Genomic DNA, 18,556 nt, shown 5'->3' with positions numbered 1-18,556 from the left:
TCATCTTTACCAGGACCCAGTAACAAGCCCAGAGCTGGTTCTTCACTGCAGATGACACGGCCTGGCTCCAGACCCCCGCAGACCTGCATTGCAGATGCCTCATTAGGGCTTGCCATGCACTGCACACTACGTCTTTTACCACCACCGACCCCAACACTGCAGGGTCTTTTGGTTCATATGGCCCAAGGGACAGGGTTGCTCATTCTTCAGCCTGGACCTGCTGCAGAGCCCTTTCTTACTCCAGGTCCCACTCCAGCAGGCAGCCTCCTGACACCTTGTATGTCGACTAGAGCAGTATTTCTAAGTGAGCGTTGTCCTGTCTCCAGAACCCAGAGGCCTACCAGGCATTACATGTTTTTTTCTTTCTTTGCCCAGAAAGCCAGTTGTTCAGCACCCCTGGCTCATGTGAATAGCAGTAACCAGTGGGTGGGTCTGTGGACCTGGTAGAGGCCCTATAAGCCAGACTTCAGTGGGTCTCCATTTATTACCTGACACCTGACAGGCCTCACTTTAACAGGAGCCAGGGATGCCTTTGGGGGTCTCTGGGTATCAATGTCAACTCAAATTCTGTGTCCAATAGTCTTCAGAGTCTCTGGGTTCTCCTCTCTCCAGTCTACAGTCACCTGAGTAAACAGCCGTAGGTCTCATTTGAGAAGTGAATCATAGTCAAGTCAATAAAAAAAACCTTGAGGGACTTCCCTGATGTCACAGTGGTTAAGAATCCACTCGCCAATGCAGGGGACATGGGTTCGAGCCCTGGTCAGGGAAGATCCCACATGCTGCGGAGCAACTAAGCCCGTGTGCCACAACTCCTGAGCTTGAGCTCTAGAGCTCATGAGCCACAACTACTGAAGCCTCTGCACCTAGAGCCCGAGCTCCACAACAATAGAAGCCACCGTAGAAGCCCACGCACCGCAACGAAGAGTAGCCCCGGCTCGCCACCACTAGAGAAAGACTGCGTACAGCAAAGAAGATCCAACACAGCCAAAAATAAGTAAATAAATTTATATACATTAAAAAATTCCATCTGTATTAGGCAAAAAATTCACCCCCGCCCCCCAAAGTCTCTGGAACCTGATAGTATGTTATCTTACCTGGCAAAAGAAACCTTGCAGGTGCAATTAAATTAGGGGCCTTAATTTAATTAAGATTAAGGATGGGGAGATTACCCAGGTGTATCTCAATGTAATCATTTGTTCTTATTAGGGAAAGATGGAGGCAGGATGGTCAAGAGAGAGAGGTCTGAAGATTCTTTACTGCTGATTTTTAAGATGGAGGAAAGGGCCACGAGCCAAAGAATGCTGGCAGCTTCTAGGAGCTGGAGAAAATAAGGAAACAGATTTCCCCTTAGTCTCCGGAAGGAATGCAGCCTTGCCAATACCTTGATTTTAGCTGGTGAGATCCATCTTGGACTTCTGATTATACCGGTAAGATACTAACTTTGAGTTGTTTTAAGCCATTAAGTTTGTGGTCATTTGTTACAGCAGCACTAGGAAACCAATTTACTCTCGTAAGTATGAGCTTGCCCTTCTCTAGGAATCTTTCCCAAAGCGTTAAATCAGTTCTTTCTTATCCAGCCTCACACTTTGGCCCTTTGAACAAGCGCACTCACGATCCAACCCCAGGGTCCTCCTTTGGCTTCTGCTTGTACCTACTAGGTGATTCTTGCTATTCCTTCTGGAGGTATAATTTCTTTTCTCTCTTATCAAACCCAGCATGGTCCAAGCTGAGTTATGCTGGATTGAACCCTGTCTATCATCCTGGCCATCCTGGAGAGGAAGTGGGAGCATCACCTTAGGGAGTTATCTGTTGCCTTAGGAAGGAGAAGCTTCTGCAGTGTCTCCCCACACAGGAGAAATGCTAGTTCTTATTGTGAAGGCAACCTCTGGAAGCTCTTGGGGGAAGGAAGGTCTGCAGAGTAAAATCCTTGAGGGAATCCACCCGAAAATCTCCATCCCATATTCTAGGGTCCCATGTTTTCCCAACCAGAGCCCAGGCTTTAGCTTAGCTGACATATTTTGGCTGTGTATTTAAATGTGAGTAACTGTATAAATCCAAGGATAGCACTACAAGAGTCAGCAAAGTTCTATACTGTGCATAGTAGACACAATATTAATGAAATAAAGAGATATAGAGTGAACAGCCTACAATAGTTCCACGAGTAATATGTAGACGTGAAGAAAAGATGAGAACAGGCTCTAGGGCCACCAATGCTGTTTTGTTTATGAGTGAAATGTCTCTGGAATTCTGCAGTTCTATTAACTTCTGAACGTGCTCCTCAGCTGTGTTTGCTTTTTTTTTTTACATCTTTATTGGAGTATAATTGCTTTACAATGGTGTGTTAGTTTCTGCTTTATAACAAAGAGAATGAGTTATACATATACATATGTTCCCATATCTCTTCCCTCTTGCGTCTCCCTCCCTCCCACCCTCCCTATCCCACCCCTCCAGGCAGTCACAAAGCACCGAGCTGATCTCCCTGTGCTATGCGACTGCTTCCCACTAGCTATCTACACTGCAAGAGATAAGCTACCAAAGAGGCCCTCTTGCTTCTCTCTCAGCCGGTAGCTGCCAGACCTGTTTCACATTTTTCCTTTGTGGAGCATTAAAACAACTTGGTAATGACTAACTCTCTTGCCTTTGTAGGAATTTTTCCCCAATATCTTTCAAATATCTGAGTTATTGTACCGTTAAGAGCATTTCCTTCCAACAAGGCATTTCCCGGGTCAGCACCAGTGAAATCTTCAGCAACTGGGCTGCCACCTGTGCCAGGGACTATCTATACCCTGCACAGGATGGAGTCATTCCTGCCTTTTGGGTAGTGAATGAGCCAGTCCTGAAACCTCATAATACTACCTGTTTTCTTGGACCACTTGTGGTATCACCTGTGTCATCCAAGATGCAGATACCCAGATGAGATTAGACATGCAAGAGATTTTATTGGGGAAAATACCTGTTTAGGATTTAGGGGAAGGGAATAGAAGCAGGTTAGAGAACCTTCAGACTGTGGTGCAGATCTGGCATTTGTGAAAAGAGGGAGGGAAGGAAGGAATGATTGCGTTGGAAAATCCTCAGACCATGGTGCAGCCCTGAGAAGGTCTGGGTTAGGCTAACAGGGAATCTCTGAGGAAAGGTTGCTTGACAGAGGGGTCCTGTGCTGGGCAATGGTGGCCCAGTTCTAATGCCTCTGCTTTGCCCATTGTCTGGGAGCACCCCAGGGGAAGCGTGGCCTTGTCACACCGCACGTGCTTGCTGTTCTCTTAAAGGAGGTCTGAGTGGCAGCCCTCCATGGCCATGACAGTGGTTAATAACCTCAGCTTTGGAGCCAGGGGGCCAGGGTTTGAAACTTGACCGTGCCACTTATTTGCTATATGGTTATTCATTTCTCTAAGGTAGTTCATTTCTCTAAGCCCTAGTTATCACATCTTAAATCATGAGGTTTACAGTAACTATCTCACAGGCAAACTGTGAGTCTTCAAGTGGTTAATACATGTGAAATGCATAGAACACAGATTGGCACACAGAATAATAAATGGTAGGTAAACAAACAAAACAAACTGGTGGCTCTAGAACCTGTGCTCGTCTTTTCTTTGAGTCTATGTATTGCTCTTGCAAATATCATAGGGTGTCCACTCTAGTCCTCTCTAGTTATTTTACAAGTATTTACTGAGAGTCTCCTAGGCATGGCATATGACCTTGCTGACTCTTGTAGTGCTAATTTGGGATTCATGCAGCTCAGGAGTGAGTTCTCTGAAATCCTCATAAACTTGAACTGTGTGGCTACCACACAGGGTCACTTTCTAGTTCTTTCCTAGATTCTTTCCTTCTGTGGTCTTCATGAGGTAGAGAAAAGACTCATTCGTGCACATCAACATCTCAAGTAGTTCTTTCTAGGAGTTTGAAATTTAAAGCTATTCCTGTCTCCTGATACTACGCAAAGCCAAATTAATTCACATGTTTTTTTTTTTTTTTTTCGGTATGCGGGCCTCTCACTGTTGTGGCCTGTCCCGTTGCAGAGCACAGGCTCTGGGCGCACAGGCTCACGGGCCCAGCCACTCTGCGGCATGTGGGATCTTCCCGGACCGGGGCACGAACCCATGTCCCCTGCATCGGCAGGCGGACTCTCAACCACTGCGCCACCAGGGAAGCCCCAATTCACATGTATTCTTTTTCATTCCTCAAATGTTTATTGAGAGCCTAGTTAGTCGTCAGGCAAATAAGGATAAAATATTAGTAAGATGATGATTGAAACACTCAAAAACTCTAGTCTCCCGGGGAAGATAGATAAGGGACCTACTCAGAATTTAATGTGAAAAGCACAATTAAAGGAACAGCCATGAACAAAGACAAAAGGATATAGTGAGAAGTTTCCCAGGCGACTTCAAGGAAAAGATGGCAGCAGGGACAAATCCAAAATCACATTTAGAGAATGTCAGGAGATTCTGCCGGACTGCAGTTCAAGCATCTCAGAAGACTTCATAGCAACAGCACATTCCTCTTAATGTATTTCTTCCAAAGCCCCTTTGCAAATAGTTATCTTGGGAACAGTGCTGGGGATGCTGTAGCTTACAAAGAGTATGCAAAGTGGCTCTGATAAGAGTTTAGGGTCGTATGTATACATGTGTGTAATGTGATTTAGCAATACAAGTAATACGTGCTTCCCATGTTTGTTGGTGATATCTATAGTGCTTCCTTGAGCACTGTTTGAGCTCTAAATTATTAACCAGTCAACCTGCTATCACTTTTGCAGAGATGGAGTAAGGAATCCCTGGTTAGAATTAATAGGAAATGAATAAGAGCAGTCTTATATCCAAAGCCAGAATGGAGTAGCACTTGTGAAATTTATACCCCAATTGATTAATAATAAAATCCCTGGAAAGCACTGAGTTTTGTGCTAGAAATAGGCTTTTGACTTTTCCTAACTGGCCCAACACAGTGCAGTTCTCCAATTAAACAAGTTAAAGGGGCCTGGGTGGGGCATTTCTTCCCATCAAAGGAAATTCTAGACAGAGTTGTTTTCTTTTTTTTTTCTTCTGTTTTTGGCCAAGCCATGTGGCTTGTGGGATCCTAGTTCCCTGACCAAGGATTGAAGCCGTGCCCTCGGCAGTGGAAGCGCGGAGTCCTAACCCCTGGACCGCCAGGGAAGTCCCCAGGTAGACATTTCTTAGCAGAGAGGAACACATAAGGACAGGACCCTGAGCAAAACTACCGGATTCACATGGGGTTATTTTTATTCTTCTAGATGGCCAGGTTTTTCTTGATTTAAGTTAGAGGCGTGAAAAGCATATTGAAGCATATTAAAAATTGCTTGAAGCAGTTTTAAAATTGAAGCATATTAAAAATGTTAAGAGTTTATTTGAGCAGAAATCAATTGGAATTGGGCAGCACCAGACTGGAAGTGGGCTCTCTGCCCACACAGGAACCAGGAGAAAGACTCATATAGAAAACGTGCCAAAGCAAATTACCTGATTGGCTACAGCTTCAGCTTAATGGGCTGCTTGTGATTAGTTTTCTGTAGTTTTCTACTTCAAATCTGGGCATTTACGGGCTTAGATTTTGGTTTGCTTACATAGACCTCCACAGCATTAGAGCCGCCTCAGGGCAATGGCCTCCTTGTTTAACTTTTTTTTTTTTAAATTTTGAAAAAATGACAGCCTTTATTTTTTTTGTTGTTTTTGTTTTATTTTTTATTTATTTATTTTTTAACATCTTTATTGGAGTATAATTGCTTTACAATGGTGTGTTAGTTTCTGCTCTATAACAAGGTGAATCAGTTATACATATACATACATATACATACATATACATATGTTCCCATATCTCTTCCTTCTTGCCTCCCTCCCACCCTCCCTATCCCACCCCTCTAGGTGGTCACAGAGCACCGAGCTGATCTCCCCGTGCTCCGCGGCTGTTTCCCACTAGCTATCTATTTTACATTTGGTAGTGTATATATGTCCATGCCACTCTCTCACTTCGTCCCAGCTTACCCTTCCCCCTCCCTGTGTCCTCAAGTCCATTCTCTAGTAGGTCTGCATCTTTATTCCTGTCCTGCCCCTAGGTTCTTCAGAACCACTTTTTTTTTTTAGATTCCATATATATGTGTTAGCATACGGTATTTGTTTTTCTCTTTCTGACTTGCTTCACTCTGTATAAGAGACTCTGTGTCCATCCACCTCACTACAAATAACTCAATTTTGTTTCTTTTTATGGCTGAGTAATATTCCATTGTATATATGTGCCACATCTTCTTTATCCATTCATCTGTCGATGGACACTTAGGTTGCTTCCATGTCCTGGCTATTGTAAATAGAGCTGCAATGAACCCTGTGGTACATGACTCTTTTTGAATTATGGTTTTCTCTGGGTATATGCCCAGTAGTGGGATTGCTGGGTAATATGGTTGTTCTATTTTTAGTTTTTTAAGGAAACTCCATACTTGAACTGTTTTCTTAACTTCAACTAAGATCAGCTTAATTATCTGCAAAATGGAAATAGCGAGTATCTCATAGAGTGGTTGTAATATATAAATGAAATAATTTAAAACAATTTAGCAAATAATCTCAGTAAAGGAGATGCTCCAGAAATGCTAGTTCCCCTACATTTGATAACAAATGTGGCAAAATCGTGGCTAACTGAAATCTAGCTTTCCAGAAATCTCCTTTAACCACATCCTTTCATCTGCATTTCATAGAAGAAAAGCTGGTATATGTTATAAATATTAGTTTATAAGCTTCAAGCCCAACTTTATACATTCTAAGCTTGTGTAATTATCAAGAGAAAGAGGAGAGAGAAAGAGAGAGAGAGAATTTTTGTTTACCATGGAATCTTTAGCACTTAGAACCATCTGGCACATGGTGGGTACTCAGTAATGTTTGTTGAATGAATGAGGACCCAGAAATCCTCAAAGAGCATTATTTGTTAGGAGTTCAATGATGCCGTAAGTCAGCAAAGCAGACAAACTCATTTTACAGAGGTCTTCAATGAAAACTGTAGCAAGTAAAACACTTACTGGAGATTTCTCTGAGTTTCTCTGCAATGCTTAGTTTAATTCAGCAACTTACAAGTATTCAAAACTTCATCAGTATTTCTTGTTTGATTACTACGTGCAAAACAGAGCAAGATATATAGTCCCTTTACTCAAGGAACTCTGATAGAGCATGGGAAGAACGATTGAAATGTCAGGCATAGTTGAGAGAATGAACGAGTATGAACTAAAATTGCAGTTGTGATGCAGTAGAAGAAGGAATTCATTCTCAGTGAGGGGCACAGGGAGTTCTTTGAAGGGGAGATTTTATTGTATTTGAGTCAAACCCTAAAGTGGGAGTTAATTTGTGACAAGTGGGCATGACTAAAATGGTAAAGAAGACTAGAAGGGATGTGAATATGGGGGAGAAATTCCAGGCAGAAGACAAGGCATGGCTGGTAAAGAAGCAGAGAAAACTTTTCCTGGGGATTTTGAAGACGTACGTCCCAGAGAAGATGCAGTGTGTGAGAAAAGTAAATAGAGAGGATAGGTGATACCTCCAAGATTACTGTAGACTTCATATTTGAATGCCCTTCAAAGTCACTTGGGAAATATAAAGAATGAAATTCCTTATGAGCTCCTTCTTGAATGTGACTCTGCTCAGACTGAACTGAAAGAGACTAGATTTTATCAGGGCAAAACAGGCAAAGGGTATTAAAAATAGTTCTTATCTGGGAATGATGCCCCCATATTTGTAGCCTAAACCAAAGACTAATGGTAGAAGAATTTCTGGCCAGACAGGAGATGTCATCTAACTACTCCTATAGACTGCTCTCAAGGGTTTAGAATGTGGCAAACCAAAGCCAGTCTTCAAGATAAGCTATTTAACTGCAGAGAAAATGTTCACTCTCATTATTTTGGAGGTTAAATCTTTCTAAATTAGATTACATATTTTCTTACTCGATTAAACATAAGACTCTAAGAATAATTTAATTGCTTTAATGACTCAGAGTCATCATTATGGACATCAATTATTATGCCAGTTTGTATAGATTGAGACCTTGGGAGCTTAAAATGTGTCAAGACTTTTTGCCCCTGTATTCATGGTACTACCTACACATTCAAGTTTTAAAAAATTATTATTAGTGTTCTTTTCTCTCCTTTCTGCTGCCAACTCTTGGTATGAAGCAGTCTGTAAGTTCATTTCTAATCTTCCAGTGGTCAGAGTGGGGGCTTTTCTCTGAAGTAAAGCAAAGGGTCTTTGTATTTCAGAGGCCCTGGTGGAGGTAAAAGATGTTTCTGTTATGGGCAATTTATAATGGAAAAATTAATTGGTGGATCCTCTGCAAGACTGGGGTTTCAGCCTCAGCCCTTTCCCTAGTTGCTAGTTAACTTTTTGGCATCACTTAACCTTCCCCAGGCTAACTTCCACATTAAAAATAGAAATTTGGAAACATGTTCTCTACAGTCCCAGAATGATGTATGCAGCGTGGATTCAGGAGTCAGACTGTATTTACAGTTTCTTACTTGCAAGCTTGGCAAGTTGCTTGGACAAGTTAGTTCATCTCTATGCCTCCTTCTGTTTCTCATTTTGGTGGATAATAATACTGGTGTCACTGTGGAGTGTGGGTAGGATAAATGGGGAAAGTTCCTCTCACAGTGCCTACAACCCAGGGGAGAATACTTGTTAGTTCCAGTTCCCTTTCTTCAGTTGAAATCTTTTTCAGCAAGATTAAGTGCCTAAGAGGTCAGAATTCCCCAGGCTATTAAAGTCTCTAAGTGTCATTAGCCAAATAAGCCACTGGATGTCACACTTGATCTATGCTACCACATGTACCTTGTCCAGTGTACTTTGGCTTGGGCAGTCTTGTGTTTTCAGAGCTGGAGTGGACCTTAGTGATCGTTGACTCAGAGTTGGAGCCAGAGTTTGAAAACTGCAGGCCACAGCCAAATTTGTTTTGCACATGTTTTATTTTTTCAGTTTTAATGGAACTTGAATGCACTCAGGTAGACGGTACGCTGTCCTATCCTGTAGAGCCCTACTTGGGACCTTCACTCATTGGGGTTATTCACCTGGTTCCTCAAGGCAATGGAGTGGGGAGCACCTGATCTCATTTTATAGAAGAGGAGACTGACCACCCAGACGCCTTACATGGTTTGACCAATGACATAGTGTAAGTTGGTGGTAAATCTGGGACTAGAACTCAGGCCACTTGACTCCCCCATTAGTGCCTGGCATTGAGCCAGGTACCCTAGAGTTACATCAAGATTATGCACCTTTAGGAAATTTCTACTATGCAGAAGCAAATGAGAGGGATCAGTATCTGACTCTAGCTCTCTCCTCTGTTCAATCACAAGCCTCAGAATATTTTGACTTTCACAGTAGCACTAGATTGGGTGTTTTATCTCATGAATGTTTTTTCTCATGAACTTGGTTGGGGGGTGGGACTGTGTTTGGACATTGGAACATGTTTCCCAAAGCACTTAGCAGAGACACATTAGGCTAACAATAAAGTCCACAACCTCTAACAGGAAATCAGTAAGACAAGCCAAGGGTCATGATTTATCCCAGCTCTTATCAGAAAAAACAAGCCAAGAGAGCTCACCCTGAGTACTAATAAGTTATAATGTAACCGTACACAACCACACAGGAGTTTAAATTTTCATAACTACCAGGAGGAGGATATAGGCTAATATTGCTCACACTCTACCCACCACCTTTGGAAAAACCAGGTCAGAGAGGGTAATTATCTCTCCAATTTAGATTTTCCAGGTTGTGTTCTCATTAGAACAGCAGAAAGTTATTTCTGGGTCTGTGTCAGCAGAATTGCAGACCTGTAGGAGCTACCAAGATAAGAGTAAATCAGGTTTCCATTGAAAACATTTGACTGCCTAGGGCACTTGTTCTGAGATCCTGCACGGTTTGGGGAGGGTGTGGTCCCTTCCCAGGGGACTGGAAGTGTGGCGTGTGAAGCATGCCTATCTCTTTAGTTGATAAGGATTTTGAAGCTTCTTAAGGAAGCTCACTGCCGTCTCTTGAAAGTCTATTTTGAAGAACCCTGATGTCAATGATCAAAAATGGCAGCACAGCCTGTTATAAGTGGACCAAATGTTAAAGAGCATCAAATCTAACCATTTTCACATCACACAATCAGGAATGGGGGCCCAGAAGTGATAGAGTACCTATTGATGGGTACACAGCCATTTAGCTGAGCCAATACTTTTGTCCTTTCTTTTTTCTTCTGGCAACACTTTCTTGTACCCAGATCCTCAGAATCCTCGTCCCTTGATTTCTCTAATTACCCTGCTGCTTTTACTATTTCATACCCATTTTTCAATACTGAGGTTTTGTCGACACATAGTAAACTACACATAATAAAATTATACAATTTGATACACGTTGACATGTATATACTCACAAAGCCATCATTGCAGTCTAGAGGATAAACGTATCCATCACGCTCCCAAGTGTCCAACTGCTGCTTGGTAATCCATCCCTCCCACTCCACTCCACCCCACCACGCCCCACTCCGGTCCCCCAGGCAACCAATGATCTGCCTTCTCTCACTGTAGAAGAGTTTGCATATTCTGGAATTTTATATAAATGAATCTCTTTTGTCTGAGTTCTTTCACTTAGCATACTTACTTGGAGCTTCAATCACGTTGTAGCATGTATCAATTGTTCATTCTATTTATCACTGAGCAACATTCCTTGTATGAGTGTACCACAATTTGTTTATCCGTTCATTCATCTGTTGATGGACGTTTGGGCTTTTTCCAGTTGTTGACTGTTACAAATAAAGCCTCTATGAACATTCATGAACAAGTCTTTGTGTACATATTTGGATCAAGACTTAGGAAAAGAATGGCTAGATCATATAATAGGTATGTGTTTAACTTTTTTAAATGCAGCTTTACTGAGTTACATTTGATATATAATACACAGTACATATTTAAATTACACAATTTGATAAGTTTTGACACATTTATATGCCTGTGAAAACATCACCATATTCATAATAGTAAACACATTCATCACTCAGAAATGTTTCCTCAGAATCATTTGCCATCACCCTGCCCTTCTCAGCCTCAAGCCCAGGCAACCACTGTTTTTTCTCACTATAGTTCGTGCTTTCTAGTATTTTAGAAAATGGAGTAATACAGTATGTGCTATTTGATGTTTGTTTTCTTTCACCCAGCATAGTTATTTTAAAATTCATCCGTGTAGCAATGTGTCAATACTTCGTTCCCTTTTCTTAATGAGTAGTATTCCATTATGTGGATGGATTTTTGGCTATTACAGATAAAGCTGGTAGAAACAGTCATGTATAAGTTTCTGTATACAAATATGCTTTCATTTATCTTGGGCTAGATCATATAGTACCTGTACATTTAACTTTCTAAGGCACTACCAAATTGTTTTCCAGAGTGATTGTATCATTTTACCTTCCCAACAGCAGTGTATAAGAGTTCTAGTTCTGGGCTTCCCTGGTGGCGCAGTGGTTGAGAGTCCACCTGCCAATGCAGGGGACGCGGGTTCGTGCCTCGGTCCAGGAAGATCCCACATGCCGCGGAGCGGCTGGGCCCGTGAGCCATGGCCACTGAGCCTGCGCGTAAAAAAAAGGAGTTCTAGTTCTTCCACATCCTTGCCAACACTTGGTATGGTCTGTCTCTTGAAGTTTTGGCTACTCTAATACATTTATAGAGACGTTTTCTAGGGTGTTAATTTTCATTTCCCTTAGGACTAATGATGTTGAACATCTTTTTATGTACTTATTTGCCGCTTCACCAAAGTGTCCATTCATATCTTTTGCCCATTTTTGATTGGGTTGTTTTGTTTTCTTAGTGTTAAGTTTTGAGAGTTCTTTACATAGTCTGGATACATGTCTTTATAAAATACTTGCTTTGCAAAGATTTTCTCCTAGTCTGTGGCTTGTTTCATTCTCTATTGAATGCCAGAAGTTTTACATTTTGATGAAGTTCAATTTATCAGTTTGTTCTCATATAAAACTATGCTTTTGGTATTATATCTAAATAACCTTTGCCTATCTTAGGGTCACAAGATTTTTCTCTTATTTTTTTCTTCTAGAAGTTTTATTGTTTTAGGCTTTACATTTTATTCTATGATCAATATTGAGTTAGTTGTTATGTAGAGTGTGAGGTATGGATCAAAATTTATTGTTTTACATATAAATATCCATTGTTCCATCACCATTTGTTGAAAAGATTGTCCTTTTTCACTGACTTTGAACTGCTGTCAAAAATCAGTTATATATATGTGTGTATACACATACACCCACACATATATATGTATATATGACTCTCTTTTTGGACTCGGTTTTGCTCCATTGATCTATTTCTCTATTTTGACACCAATACCACAGTGTCTGGGATACTTTAGCTTTATAAAAAATCTAGAACTCAGGTAGTATAAAACCTCAAACTTTGTTCTTTTCAAAGTTGTGTTACCATATTCTATATGTATTTCTGTATAAATTTTTGAATCATCTTGTCAGTGTCTAAATAAGTCTGCTAGTCTGCTGGGTTTGGGATTGCATTGAAACTATAGATCAGTTTGGGGAGAATTGACATTTTTAACAGTATTGAATCTTCTGACCCATGAACATGGTGTATCTATCCGTTTATTTAGACTTTCTTTAATTTATCTTTAATTACTTTCTCTAATCTCAGAAGCGTTTTGTAGTTTTCATTGTATAGGCATCACATCTTTTGTCAAATTTAAATCTATGCATTTCACATTTTTTGATGGTGCTGCAAATTGTATTGCCTTTTAAATTTCAATTTTGGATTGTTTGTTGCTAGTGCATAGGAATATAGTTGATTTTTGTATATTGATCTTATATCCTGCAAGCTTGCTAAACTCAATTATTAGTTCTATTAGCTTTTTTGTAGAGTCCTTCACATTTTCTATGTAGGCTATCATGTTGTCTCTGAATAAAGACAGTGTTACTTCTTTCTTTTCAATCTAGATTTTTAAAATTTCTTTTTCTTATTTTATTGTACTGGCAAGAACCTCCAGCACAGTGCTGAATAGAAGTGGTAGAATTGGACACCCAGGTCTTGTATGTTATCTCAGGGAGAAAGCCTAGAGTTTTTCACCATTACTATAATTTTAGATATAGATTTTTTTTTGTAGATGCTCTTCATCAATTTAAGGAAGTTCCCTTTAATTCTTAGTGGGCTGAGAATTGTTATGATTATAAGGTTTTCTTTTAAACTTTCTTTGCCTTATTTATTGGGGTAAAGCTGGCCTCATAGAATAAGCGTGGAAATATCCCTTCCTTTTCAATTTTCTGGAATAATTTGTATAAATTATTGTAAATTAAAATACTGTAAATAGAACTGTTATTATTTCTTCCTTTATGTCTGGTAGAATTCTACAGTGAAGCCATCTGGACATGCAGTTTTCTTTGTGTGCAAGTTTTTATCTACAAGTTCAATTTTTTAAAGCTATTGGACTATTCCAGTTATCTGTTTCTTCTTGATTAAGCTTTGGTAGCTTTTTTGATTCTTACCATGTCAGGCATTATGATGAGTACTCCTAGGTACATGATCTCAATTCTCATAGCAACCCTATAAGGGAGATGTTACAATTTCTCCCTAATGAATGAGGAAACAGAATCAGGTAGGTTAAGTTATTTTCTCATTCCCAACCATAAGTAGTGGCAGGGCAGACTTCGTTCTGACTGGCTACAAAGCTTGTGCTTTTAGCCACTCTGCAAGGCAGCATGGGGTTAAAAAGAACAATTGGAACTATGCTGAGGTTGACCTCGAATGATGGAGTAGCAGGTCTCAGTCCACAGACACAAGCACTAAAGAAAAAAAAAATCACTTTATTTTTCTATAACTCAACTTGAATTTTGACTGACTCCCGTTTTGTGGGGTGGGTTAAAACAAAAGCTTGCCAAGGCTCATCCTCCCATTCCTGAGATTGTGTTACGATCTTTGGTGTCCTTCGTAGTAGTAGGAATGGAGGATCTGGTCCTCATTACTGGGGCACAGAGATACCTTCTGAGAAGGCCAGTGTGTCTGTTGCTTTAGCCCCTCTGATTTCCTTTGAGAAGTCCCGGCTCTGTTTGGGGCATGGGTGTGTATTCAAGCCTGCCTGAACTTGTTCTGCAGCCGTTCTTTTCTAAGATCTCATTACCTTCTGGTGGGTGCTGCTTGGATGCAGACTCCAAATTCCCTGTATTCTTGGCTTTTCAGGCCTCACTCTTCTCTCTCTCCCCATCCCCATTCTGTTTTGGAGATGAGGGCACACGTCATTCCTCTTCCTTCTCTGATACTCTCTCTATACTATGAATCACTATCTCCGACTTTTTCACTTCCTGTAAATTCTTTGAATTGATAAATCTTTCGGAAAACCACAGTCAGAAAGCCTTGCATGGAATCTCTGGTTGATGTTTGGCCAGATACCTTTACTGAAGCAATGATAGACAGATGGATCTTCTGAGAAAGGGGAATAAAGTGAGAGTAGAATTAAGTTAATGTCTTCCTTTTCTTTGTCTTTCCCTTCCTCTCTTTCTCTACCCCTCCCTTCCCTTCTTCCTTTCTTCTTTCCTCCATCCTTCACTCTCTCCCTTCATCCATCCCTCCCTTCCTTTCTTCTTTCCACTCAGCCAACATTTTTGAGCACTTCCAATCAGGTATCTCCAACCTCCTTAGCTTTAATCCTCCCTAGTATTGGGCATATGCTCCTGCATACGGACAACAGCAAAGTTATTCATAAATTTAAAAATTGAGTTTATTTCTCTGATTTTGCATAACAGCTTCAATGACTCTCAAATAAGCACATTTGCATTCACTATAACTTTATAACTTTTCACTGTTTCATTAATTATCTACTGTTTCACAACAAATTGTCCTAGAACTTAGCAACTTAACACAACACATTTTACCTCCTGTGGAACAGGAATCAAGATGCAGTTTAGATGGGTTCTCTGCTTCGGAATCTCTCATAATCTGCCGTTAACTCTGTTAGCCTGGACTGCAGTTCTATTGAGGAGGAATCTGCTTCTGAGCCCAGTCATGTGGCTCTTGGCCTGACTTAGTTATTCACAGGCTGTTCCTTACCATATGGCCCTCTCCATAGCACAGCTCACAACATGGCAGCTGGCTTCATGAGAGTGAACAAGCAAGATGAGCTAGCAAGATCCCAGCAAGATGGAAATCCTAATCTTTTACAACCTTATCTCAGAAGTGATATCCCATATTCTGCCCATTAGAAGTGAGCCACTTGGTCCACACTGAACTCAAGGAGAGGGATTATTTAATGGTGGGAATACCAGGAGGTTTCAGTGGAACCATACGTACCACAACTATACTTTCAATGGGTGACAACACTTTAAGAAATTCTGAGGTAAATCGACAGTTTCTTTTATTTGGTGAAGGGGAGGGAGGCAAGGGTCCTAGGCATCTAGCATGTGCCAAGCCCAGTGCTGAATGATCTCAAGTGCTTACTTATTTAACTCTCACATATTTCCTGTGATGTAGGTGTTTGTGGCAGATTCTGCTAGCTTTCCCTCAATATTCATTCTTCCATAGTAAAATAATTTCTGATGGTTGCCCAGGTGAAGACTACATTTCCCATTCTTCTTTTGCAGCTAGGCCTAAGTTCTGGCCAATGGGATGGAAGCCATAGTGTTGTGTGGCAGCTTCCAGTAAATTTCCTTTAGGGAAAGCTAGTAGGTGTCTTTTCCTCCTCTTTGTCCTGCCTCTATCCTCCTATATAGAATGTAGGTGCCATCATTTTAGATCATGAGATTGAGACCATGCAGGTAAAGCAGCAGAAGAGACTCTCTGTTCATGATATTGTGAAACACAATACCAGCATTGTACTGCACTTTGGGACTTTGGGTGAGGAGAAATTAATTGCTATATTATTTAAACCACTGCCATTTTGGACTGTCACTGGCAGCCAAACCTAATCCTAGCTAATTCAGAATTTGGTACCTAGAAGTGGGATGCTACCTGTAACAGAAGGTATTCTGTTAATACCATCAAAATGTGTGGTATTGGCTTAGTGCAGGGTTGGCAAACTTTTTGTAAAGGGCCAGATGGCAAAGTCTTTAGTCTTTATATGCCATCTATGGACATTGTCACAAATTCTTCCTTTTTTTCAAAACAACTTTATAAAATGTAAAAAACATCTTAGCTCAGTCCTATAAAAATACTACAACCATCCTTAGCTCAAGGGCCAACAAAACACAGGCAGCTGGATTTGGTCCTCCAGGGATGGTTTACTGACCTCTGCTCCCGTCCATTAAGGGATCAGCAGTTACCCCCAGGGTAAATGTTGACTTCACAGCCCACTTACCTTTCTGGAGTCATGTTTTCTCATTATTTTTTTTGTTTCTTAGTATTCCTCTTGTTTTCTTTATTGATTGGAAAATAATGCACTCAATCATTAAAAGTTACATTTATCCTCAGAAGATGCACCAGAGGGAAATTTTATAAAAGATGTGAATGTAAAGGAGTCGCCAAAGGGACACTGCAATTATGGATCCTTAATATTTAGGTATTTGCTCAAAAAGAGCAAAACTTTAGTTTTCAGGAAAGAAAAAATGAATCAGCAACACATGTTGATACTTTTAAAAACTTTATAATGGTGCTTGAAAATTCAGTTAAAATCATTTTACCATCCTGGAATTACACTAGTCATCACAATATTGCATTATTTCTCATTTCATGTGATTTATGATTCTACAGTGCCCATTATCTTCCAAACCAATGATTATTTTCCCAATGAATGAATGTTGTAATTTTACTCAGTATATATAGATAGATCACAGAGTTTTATAAAACATTGTACTCAAAGTACAAAAATAAGTGCTTTATGCATACTCTTTAATACTGTTTTTGTTTCTTGGTACCTCAGCTAACTAACTTCACATAAATAATGTCAATAATAACAAAAAGGAAAAGAAGAGATTGTTTAACATCTAGAAACTAGAGATACATTTTGCTGACAGCATGCTTTTCATTAAGAGAAGAGATAATAATATCTGGCTATATTGCAGTCAGAAAAGTAGAAAAAAGAACTCATGAAGAAATAGGGATAAAAATGCCAATAATTACATCACATATTTGAACCAGTGATAATGACAGATTGATTTAATAGACTTAGCTGCAGCCTGTGAGCCCAAAAATCCCTTATAAATTATTGTAGAAAATGCCAAGTTTCAAAATAAATTTACATTTGAAAATAGGTATACTTCATTGTAAATCATTTACTGCAAAAAATATAGGTATAGATAAGGCTTTTTACGCAGAGTTTTTAATTTTATAAACACAGATATATTTAGAAAATAGAAGTTGTTAATAACCAAACTGTTTTCAAGTAAATAAAAAGCATGAGTCCCTGCTCATTAACATCATAAATCAGTATGTGAATTTGTCAACTCCATGTTTTAAAGCTCCTTCTGGGTCTCTAACTAAACTTTTTTCTTCTTTTTACATTTTTGCATAGTCTTTTATATTTCTTCTGGGGAAAATATTTGAAAACTCATTTCACTTAAGTAGCAATAATGATAGATCAAGAGTTAAATTCGTCTTTAAAAAGGCTTACTACACGAACCTAGTGTTTGGCAGTGATAGTGGAAACAAGGTTTAGAACAGAGTCGATTTATTTTGGGGATTCTGACTAAGTGACAAAACTTACCAGATGACACACTTAAATACGTGCAATTATATTCAGTTTTAAAAACTGCAGAATGGATCACTAGACTGTGTACCCCACTGAGGGAAGAAATTTTTAAAAATAGATTTGTGTTCACAGTTTCTGGCATAAGAGTAGGTGCATAGTAAACACAGACTGATCATACATTCTATGAAGAATAGTTTTGTGGGTTAATAGCAATAGAGACTGTAAACTTTGTTTAATTCTCAATATTAGTAAAGAGAATAAAGGAAGAGTGAAAAGGAATTCCTGTTAAAAAGGAAACTATCTGTTAACATTATTTTCCATTAAAAATAATAAATTCTTTATATGGGATTATATGATGATTTGGGGTGAAGGATAGTTGATGAGCAAACATAATGGTGAAGTTAAATAGAAGGGAGTCAGTGTTTGAGCAAATCTGGAAAACACAGAAGGAGGGAAAAAGACATCATGCCTCTTAATATGAAGATTTACACAGGAAGTCCTTTCTGGTTTGAGGTGTAGGTAGCTTGGTTCCAGGAAGAAAGAACCCAGCAAATGCTCTAAGACCCTACTAATGCCCTCTTGACCTTGACAGGCTAAGCACATGCCCCCAAGAGCTATCTTTCATCTTTTCTTCTGCACCATGTGGCCAAGTGGCTGCTAGCTCTGTCAACAAAAGGCAGAACTCAGGACCCAGAGCCCAGGGGCAGTGGGAAGAAAACTAGGACCAGCAAGGGGCAGTAGAGGGTCAGCTAGATGGGGAGTGGATTGAAGAGTGGAGGAGAAGATGTTGCCTTCCTCTGTGTTCACCATGATCCTACCCCAGTCAGAAAGAAGTGGCAGGGCCTTTTAGTTTAAGCTGTATCTGCTCTAGAGAGGATAAAGCCAATTCTACAACAATAAAAAAAACAAAAAGAGCCATAAAAATG

The sequence above is a fragment of the Orcinus orca genome, chromosome 14 (assembly GCF_937001465.1).
Source record: "Orcinus orca chromosome 14, mOrcOrc1.1, whole genome shotgun sequence".
Classification (NCBI taxonomy): Eukaryota; Metazoa; Chordata; class Mammalia; order Artiodactyla; family Delphinidae; genus Orcinus; species Orcinus orca.
This window is presented reverse-complemented; position numbering follows the sequence as displayed.